This window comes from Arachis hypogaea, chromosome 16, assembly GCF_003086295.3.
Source record: "Arachis hypogaea cultivar Tifrunner chromosome 16, arahy.Tifrunner.gnm2.J5K5, whole genome shotgun sequence".
Classification (NCBI taxonomy): domain Eukaryota; kingdom Viridiplantae; phylum Streptophyta; class Magnoliopsida; order Fabales; family Fabaceae; genus Arachis; species Arachis hypogaea.
In genome coordinates this window covers 139,428,235-139,438,233 of record NC_092051.1, presented here as the reverse complement: position 1 = coordinate 139,438,233, position 9,999 = coordinate 139,428,235, and the positions used below count along the sequence as shown (strand labels likewise).

At 31.9% G+C, this 9,999-nt stretch overlaps 1 long non-coding RNA gene across 3 annotated transcripts; it reads left to right on the top strand.

Annotated features, from left to right (window-relative positions):
* The first annotated feature begins 687 nt into the window (after positions 1–687).
* Positions 688–6,741, top strand: LOC112755294 (uncharacterized). 3 transcript variants are annotated; one of them, XR_003178968.3, is made up of 12 exons: positions 688–1,098; positions 1,283–1,533; positions 2,026–2,209; positions 3,066–3,209; positions 3,977–4,026; positions 4,134–4,238; positions 5,068–5,117; positions 5,255–5,303; positions 5,392–5,442; positions 5,707–5,839; positions 6,048–6,219; positions 6,488–6,741. It is a non-coding gene; the product is annotated as an uncharacterized lncRNA (long non-coding RNA). The 3 variants fall into 3 exon arrangements; XR_011874594.1 differs by having other exon boundaries at positions 4,114–4,238; XR_011874595.1 differs by lacking the exon at positions 3,977–4,026.
* The last annotated feature ends 3,258 nt before the right edge of the window (positions 6,742–9,999 follow it).

The following is a 9,999-nucleotide window of genomic DNA, read 5'->3' as shown; positions in this document are numbered from 1 at the left end:
GCAGTTAAACTCGGGGTTGTTGCTGATAACAAGAGGAAAAAAATAAAAGAAAAAAAACTATGCAATCTGTACCCAATTTGAAATTTAAATTCAATTGTATGAAAATTAAAGAGGTTTATTTTATAAAATATGTTATTATCTCAAAATTTTCTATAATTTTACGTACTTGTATATATGTCAGTTTATTTATTCAGTAAATTTATTTAACATGCATGGTTCTAATTAAATTGTAGTTAAAAATAAATTTTATTGTGATGGAGGATTTTTAGTAACTACCAAATATACTATATATAAAGAAAATTTTTTGAAAAATATGAAGGAAGCAAGAGAGAATTATCAAAATATAGTGTTTTGAAAATTTTTAATATCTTTTGAATTATCTTTATATATATATATATATATATATATATTTGAGATTTTTTTTTGTTAGAAATGATTAATAAATATGTGGTTTGAGAAAAAATAAATTACAAAATAAGATTTTTTTAATGATTTTTATAAATTACAAAATGAATTATACTTTATAGTTAATTAGTTGGATTGTCAAAATTTAGATTAAACAAAAAGTTAAATTTAACAATGATAAATCAACCTATTTCAACTAATAATACTGGGACATGTAATTACACTACAAAAAAATCTGATTAAAATGGCACTAATATTATGGCAAGTTTATATAACCGCCACAATTGTTGCTAATTTCGGCGGTTTTATCGTCTGCCATAATGATCATGTTCTTCGCGGCGATTTTCACTGATTGTGGCAGGTTAAAATGCCATTATCATTAAAAAAAGGAAACACATTTAAAGCTGAGGTGGTGTATTTGCATATGAGAATAATCACTATTCAGTCTTGTTGAATGTGAGAGAGTTAGCGAGAGGGATCTGAATATGACGAACCCTAATTTTTTGATCTCCCTCGTTATCGGCGTTCATCTCTTGCCGCCGTATACAATGCGGTTGTTGCTGCCTTCGAAGGAGCGCTCTTCTTTGATTAGGTTTTCTAGCTTCGATTTGAGGGTTTGTTGCGCCGCCCTCATCTCCTCGTCACCACAAGCAACGCCATCATTGCTGTCTTCGATGGAGCTTCTGCTATCTGGTGTTGTGCATCTTAGTTGATCCTGAATTTTCTTAATTCTAATTTGGTTAAGCTTTTACAGAGTCTTTATTTTCTTTTCCCCTTCAATGATGGTCCTGCTTGGTTGAATCTGAGTTTTGTGAAGCTTTCGTCTCTATAGCTCTCTAAGTATAATTCTCTTGGTTGATTTTCTTTTTCCTTTTAGGTATAATTTGAGATCGCACATCGGAGGAAGAGGGAAAGGGGAATGAGAGTGAGTTGATCTGAAACCCTAAAGCTTGTCGCCGCCATGGTCACCAGCATTCATCTCATTTCTCCCGCTTCCATCAACCTTCTGCACTCGAGTGAAGGCGCCTCCTCTATCGACGCGTTTCCAAATCTGGTCACTATGCCATAGCTTATGAGATTGAGCCAAGCACCTCTTCCATTAATGTGTCTCCTCCGCCAGCAGCGCCGGTACGTTCTCACTTCCGCATTCTCTTTTTCTTCGATCCACTCAACATTGCTTGTAGTGTGTTTCTGTTCATTCTCAATTGCTTGTTTTCTAGTAGTATTGTTATGCTTGCCATGTGGTTGATGAATTTCCTGAGAGAGATGGAAAAGAGTGGAACTTGTTTTCTGATATAGATAGATGATTCTTTGGTGCTTATTATTATAACTACTGCATGTTCATCATTATGCATTTTTGAAATTCAAAACTAGCTTAGCTCCCAATTTAAATCCAACAAGGACATGCCTTCTTTGTTTTCTTTTTTCATCAATGTCATGACTTGAATGCTCACATTTTATGGTGGGAAAATCAAACTACATTTACTGCATTTTAGTTTGCAGTTGACTTGTTTATATGCTAAGTTGTCTAAAGAAAGATATACTCTGCCTAGTAAATTGAATACCTAATTGTTTAAAGAATCTTCTTGTTGTTTATTTTGTTAATTATCTTGTAAAAAGGATTGAATGAAAAGTACTTGTTTAAATCCCATGTATTGGACGAGGGTGGCCAAGGAGTACTTCATCTTGCAGCTGCTCTTGGCTATGATTGGGCCTTACAACCCACAATGATTTCTGGTGTAAATGTGAACTTTCGCATTGTAAATGGATGGACTGCTCTTCATTGGGCTGCATTCTGTGGCAGGTGAGAACTTTAGTACTTTTAGAATGAAATGCATTTGATCAAAGTAGAATTTGAAGCTCAGAACTTTCGCATTGTAAATGATTTCTTCTTCTTATTGTTATTGAAAGTTTAGATATGAACTATTAATAATAATGTGTTGGTAATGTCCAGTTAATATAAATGTTCTTTTCTGTTTTAATTTTTGTTCATGGAAATAGTATATACCCTTGATTAGCTTTATCTGTAGGCAGTGTGCAGTTGTAGAATGTAGGACATTCTTGAGAATTCTACACTAGGAATCTTATATCGAATAGTATATACCTTTTTACTTTCTTTAAAGTAAACAAGTAGGTGTTTGAAGAGTTTTACAATAGACTTAGAAATCCTAAAGTTAAAAAAACGGGTACCAAATAAGTTCCTAGGAAAATCTGTGATGAATATATAAGTCCATGAAAAAAAAGGTAAGCCCTTCAAAACTTGTAACTCTAGACTAATGTTTATAGCAAAATTCTTCGTGACATACTTGTCTTGTCTTATTACTCCTTTTGTTCTTTTTTAATCTCATTGATATATAAATGTTTAATTGGGAAAAAGAGACTTTCTTATTACGCGTAAGTGCTCTTTTGAGCCTAGAGGCATGTCTTGTCCTTGGTGTGCTGACTGATGCTGAATCTTACTAGACTTTGTTCACCACCAAAAGAAAAAGAAAAGAATGCCGGTTTGGCAATTATAGCTTGAGCTGAATTGTTTTGGTAATAATGATTTGTGCCCATAACTAAGTGAAACTTAATGTTTGCTTTATTACCTGATGTAAAATGAAATAACGGGTACCTTTGGTTTGTTCTACTTTTACCTTTTTTCTCGTTATGTGTTTTAGGTACAGGCTCTTCTATCTGATAAAGAAGAATTGGAGAAAGACTTGAAAACATTAAATGATAAGCTTACTTCAGCCTCTCTGACTATAATGCTAAAGGTGAGCTGTTGAAAAAGAAAACAAAAATCGCTCAGGAAGCAACAGCAGGTAATATTCATTGATCTGTATATTTCCCTTATCTGTCCCCACTGTTCTGTAATATAGGACTTGAAAAATACAGAAATAACCAAATTATGTGTAATCTAGAGAATTTAGCCTTGGGGGGTCACTTTCACGGTGCACCTTCTCAGGTGAAGATTGCTCTCTATCCAAAGAAGCTAATAATTTGAAGATCAAACTTGGGCATGAAGAGATTATTATATCTCACGGAACCAGCCCTTTTAATTTCTTTCTCCCTGGTCTCATTTCTAAGCTTCTATTTAATATTATAATATAATATAGTAATATGTCACATGGAACTACCTCTTCTGCCAGTGGTATTAGTCCATAGTGAATTTGTGTAATATTTATATATGAATGAATACAGATTTAATTTGGTATTTCCTTTGTTGTATCTCTGATCTGAATGCTGTGGACCCAAACACAAACTAATGTTTGCTTCCTTATATATCTTGATATGAATTCTCATTAATAACTTTAGGCGCACACACAGACATCATATATATATATAGCTATAACTTTAGAAGAATTCAGATCAATAACACATACATGTCTTAATTTTATGCATCTATCTTGATTATTAGAAGAATTATAATAGATGATATGCATGATTCAAGATTCATCAAAGTAAACAATAATGTGCGTATGTGATCAATTTGTACTACAAAGTCACTTGGATTGCTTTAGTAGTATTGAAGGATTTGCATTATATGTGTGAGGTAGTATGGTCTTGATAAGTTTAAATTCCATTGTAGGTCTGATATTTTAGGTCTCTCTCAGGATAAAATATTTTGTTATCATAAAGGTATAATACCTTCATTCTTCAGATTTTTCTTTGTAGGTCAACTTTTAGATCAAATGTTGCTAGTAATTTATACTTTTAACCTCTTAGAATTGTTACTTCTTATACAGAATGCACCAGATGGTTCATTCTTTCTGCTTCATGCTTGTGCTCACAATCCTACTGGAGTAGATCCTTCAGAAGAACAATGGCAAGAGATCTCGTCCCTCATCAAGGTAAATTGGTAACGGTTTATAATGGTATATAACATTGCGGGCTTTAATTGTTTATAATGGTATATAACATTATAAAATATATATCTTTAATTAATTATCTACTTATTACTTGTCTACTTTGTGTTTAAGTATTAGCATTAAGGTTATATGAATATGAGTTCTTTTAATTTCGCCAATTTACTTTTACCATGTAATCTTCTTAGCCACCCTATATTAGTCCAATGAAAACTTTCTTAGCTTCTTGCTATGGTCGTATATATGGCTTTAATTTGTGCCTCTCATCGTTCTTATTATTATTCCCAAGGAAAAATGAGTTATTGTAGGAGGAGAAGTTATATATAGAAATCTATATAATGCATTTTAATTAATTTTACTTTTTCTTAATGCTACTCGTGATAAAATGATCATAAGAGATAAGATAAAACGTGGATTATATAACAAATGAGAGTTTACACTCCATTTTATAATGTGATCTTTTGTTTATAATATGTTAGTTTAATTATATCAATTTAGCAGGTTTCAGAAAAAGTTGTATTAAGTACAATAGATATTGAAGTATGCTTATACTATAAATTAGTTGAATGAATCTTCTAAATAATTTTTAAATTTGGTACTTTCAACTCTTGAGTGGAAGATGAATCCACCAACATGCCTCTCTTTCATTGATTACATCACAAGAAGACTTAAAATATTTTCAATTCCTCAACACATGTCAATCTCTTCTTCTTTCTCTCTTATTAGGTAATAATTAATCTCTTTCTTTAACTTCTATATATACATTTCTTCAACTTTGGTTATTTATTTATTTATTTATTTATTTTTAATGCAGATTCCAGATTTATTGGTTATTGTGATTCTAGATCATTATCTTCCTAAGAGGTTCATTGCTAATTTGATTGTACTTATTTATTATATTTTTAATGATAATATGTATGTATATATTTACTTATTTGAACCTGTTCCATCATTGGCTTCTGACATCTATTTGTTGCTGTTTCTGTGTTTTAACTTTTAAGTCTCTAGCAGAGATCAATTTATATTTGACAGAGGCACAGAATACTGGAGGTACTTCTTAACTGTGAATGATATGATGTTAATATTGTTCTTTGATGCTGAAAGGATTTACTATTTGTCATGTGTTTTGTCCAAACAGAATCAAATGGCATCTTATTCCCAAAATCTAATCTGAGAAATTCTCCTTGTGGTAATGGCACCAATTTTCATACTTCTTTAGTTGCCTTGCTTTGCATGTTTAGAAACTTCCATTCTGATGTTTATTGAGGGGGCCATTTTTTTAGTGGTACTGTTAATCAACTTTTCATTTGTGCACTCAAGGAATTGTTGGCTGTTGTTAGTTCTTTGCTTTTAAACTCACATTTTTTGTGTGTAATTTGTGTGTATGCATTCTTTTATTTATGGGTTCACTTGGTTCTTATTTATCTATGAATCTTGCTTTCCTTATTCCTAGGAGTTTGTTTTTCTTTGGGAAAGGGCATGTACCGTGTGCTTTATATTCCTGAAGATGAAGTTGTTCTCTTGAATTCTAGGGAGAAGGCTCCTTACATGATCTGTGTTGAAGTATTGAGATGTGACATGATAAGGTATTACTTCAATAGTAACCCCATAAGTTTTAAAGAATATAGCAGTTCATAAAATGAGAAACATTTCTGATATATTCCCTTCACTACAAAACATTTATCATAGCAATTCCAAGGACACGTCCAGTCCTCATAAACTTTCCATTTTGTTGTTATTTTCTAAAGTCATTGACCATTTTGTTGTGACAATAATATACTTGTTGATTTGTAGGTTAGGGACTTAAGCTCTCATCTGAATACTCTAGCAGAGTCAGAAACAGAGGGTGCCCAAGGAGCTGCTGCGGTTTTTAATCAGGCCCCGCTTTATAAACATAAACACAAATATGAAGGCTATGCTATAGACTGGAGTCTTCTTGTTCCCAGAGCCAGAAGGCTTGTATCTGGTAATATTTGATTATTTCTTTTTCTCTATTTAGCTACATTTTATAAACATGGAATATATACTTTAAAAATGCTAAGAAACGAATGAAAATTGAAATTGCATGCATAAGTGGAAGGGAAAGATCAACTGCTGTATAATGCTTTTTTACTGCACAATCCTGACAAATAATAATATTATTATCTTGGTTTATGTGTTTCTTTTTCCATTGGCTTTACTATTTCTCTTTAATATTTTGTTTATTATGTTTTCAAATTATATTTTTGTTGTAGGAATTGAATCAAGAGAGTGAGATTTCATCGCCAAAATAGTTAAAAAGTAGGTCTTCTGGAAAAAGCAATAGAGCAGCATGAAATATGGAGATTTTATGTATTAAGAGTTACATGTTATGACATTTATAGTTGAAAAATTATGTTATGTTTGATACTTTGTATAGGAGTTATTACTTTTGATTTCTAATACTAAAAAATCGTATACTATGTTTAATACTTTATTTCTGAGTTATATATATTTTGTTTATGGATTATGATTTCTAATAATAAATGTTATTTGTTTAACACGATAAAAACGAGGGTAAAAATTGCATTTTTAAACGATAAAAAAGTGTCACTGTTAGGGTTAAAACGGCGGTTCAAAAATGACATTTTAACCAATCAAAAGTCACTCTGTAAGGGTAAAAACGGCGGTTCAAAAATGCCGTTTTAACTAACTTAAATGCCACTAGTAGGGTAAAAACGGCGGTTCAAAAATGCCATTTTAACCGACTAAAATGCCATTATGTGAGGGTAATAATGGCGGTTTAAATTGCCATTTTAACCAACCCTTAAACCGCCGTTTTAACCTGGAAATAACGGCGGTTAGAACTGCTGTTTTAACCCAGTAAAAAACCACCATTTTAACCTGGAAATAATGGCGGTTTGAACCGCCGTTTTAACCCAGCAGAAAACCGCCATTTTAACCTCAGGAAATTGTGGCGATTTTTAGAAAACCGCCGTAATAACCAAAATGGCGCTCTGAATTATGGCATTTTTCAAAACCGCCGTACTTGGTAATAATGGCGGTTCAAACCGCCGTAATTACCCAAAAAAACTGCCATTTTTACCCAAATTTTTTGTAGTGTTAAGGATAATTTATCCTCTAAAATTTGGTGGGTTGGATAGAATTTACATATTTTTTATTATTTTATTTTTATTTAATTTTTGTGTGAAAAAATGAAGATAAATTAATTTTTTTATTACTTGTTCTATTTTATATTTAGCTTACCACCAAATAAAATATAAAAACACTAATTTTTATGTCCTCTTAGTGTTTTATCTTATTTTATTATCAAAACTAAACGTAACCATTTAAAACATTTAAACATTTTAAACTAAATTACTTATATCTGTAAATAAAATATTTATTCTAAAAAAATTATGTTATATTTTTTAAAATTGAAAATATTTTTTTTTATTTTTAAGATTTTAAAAATTTTTGAAAATGTTCTCTAAAATCGAGAACGAAAATGACTGATTAAACTAGTTTTTACCCAACACAAAATAAATAAACCGTTCACTCCCTAACATTTTTTAAATTAAATAGTCCATAATTTATAAAAATAATTTAATGTTAATTTCTATTGCTAAATATGGCTACATTGTTCTTATCTTATTAAACTAAAAGAAAATATTTAATAAATATTTGATCTTTGATAAGCTTCATTAATGTTATTTATTGTATATAACTTAGTCAAGCATATGTGCAAAATAATTATAATTAATAGTGTAATGTTGTTTTATATATGCATCTAATTATATAATGTTAAAATAATTATTTTTTATATTAACTGCGTGAATAGTGATCCAAACGAACAAATGTAATTACAAGACTATATAAAATATTTTACATTGTCAGTGCATCAAAATTAAACTCAATTAATAATACATGTTTTATTTTATTCTGATTAAACCACTACTTAACCCGATAAAACTAATAAATCTTTGAACTAATACTTTTTAGTTTGTTCACTCGCAGAAGATACACGAGTAAATACTCAAAATGACCTTTGAAATTTGGGGGTAGACTCAATTTGGTCCCTGAAATTTTAATTGACTCAATTTGAACCTCCAATTTTAATAAGTGACTCACGTTAGCCCTTCTGTTAATGTCCATTAATGGCATTCTTACCTGGAACGTTAAGTGACACGTGGGCCTGACACCTAGCCTTATTAAATGACGTTGTTTCTTTCTTGGTGTGTAATCTCTCTTCAAACGATATCGTTTTAGCCATTTTGGAGTTAAAATTCAACAACGCTTCACCAATGATCAAACCACTCAAATAGGAAACTCTTCTTCTTCTTCTTCTTCAATCTCTTGCATGCACCATACTGTGGAAGATCAATATCCTTGCTAGTGTAGGTCATCGACAAAGCTCATTGCACGCGTTCCCGTTTGCTAGGAGTAGGAAGAAGAACATGCGCACTACCGTTTCTCCCAAAAAGGTTAGTAACGCAAGCATTTTACGTTTGGGTTCAATGTTATTTTTGTGTCTTCTCTTAGTTGGGGTTTACAGGCCATTGATTTATGCTCTATTTGATGCTCAAATGGATTGGGTGCATTGTGAAAGTACATCCAAGTTAGTGAAGGCTACCACTTCTTTATGTACCAGTTTCTCTTTATAGATGATTTTAATAGCTGAGCTTTTACTGTGATTAGTGTTAACTGTGTTTTTTTGACAAATAACTTGGTTAAATTTTCTGTAATGATATTTTTTCTGAAAATATAAAATGAAAAATTCATGAATGAGTAAATAGATTATGTTTGTCAATGTGATAATGCGTAGCTGTTAATTATAGATAGCCAAAAGTTGTGTAGCTGTTGTTACAGGGATCACTTTTGTATATGAATTTTTACGTTTTCTATTCTGAAAAAAGATTGCTTGGCATGTTAATGTAGAGTCAGCTGATGCATGATATAAAAGGCCTTGGATGTTCAAGTTAAGTTGTTAATTATTGAATTAGATTTGTAGATGGGTAATTTGATGACCATTGTTTATCATCACAGAGGCAGCTTTGTTACAAAGAATGATGGCAGTGTAGTTTAGGAAGGAGACAATACAAATGAATTAACTGGACTAGATGAAGATAGATTGGATTTATTTTCACTAAAGGATTACTACAAGGAGCTTGGTTATATTGACATTGTTGAATGTTGGTGGCTTATTCCTGGTAGACCTTTAAAGAGTGGACTGAGAGCATTTTCACATGACAAGAAATTGTTAGGGATGTGCTATCTTGCAAGAATGAACCAAGGAAGAGTCCACTTATATTTTGAGCATGGAATTTCCCAACCTCATGATGATGAAGTACCTGAGTAAATAGAGCTTACTTTCATTGCTCCTGAAGAAGACAAGGATGCACTTATCACCACACCAAATCCAATAAGAAGCCCAAATGATGTCTCAGCTACGAAGCCCAATGAAGAATCAGCAGCCCAAACCCAACTTGAAGCACTAGCCCAGGCCCAACCCAAATTATCAACCCAGGCTTAACTTATCTAAACCCAAGCCCACCTCAACCAAATCCACCACCACTAACATGAAACCCAAATCCAAACCCAAACTCACTACATCCAAGATTGCCAAGGCCAACAACACATCATTTAAATCTGCAACCAAACCCAAACCCAAGAACAAACCCTCATCATCTAAAGTCACAACCACTAAGCCTACAAACAATCCCCAACCCAAACCCACTTCAGTTAATTCTGCCAAGACCAAAGCTATTACCAGATTATCTGCTAGATC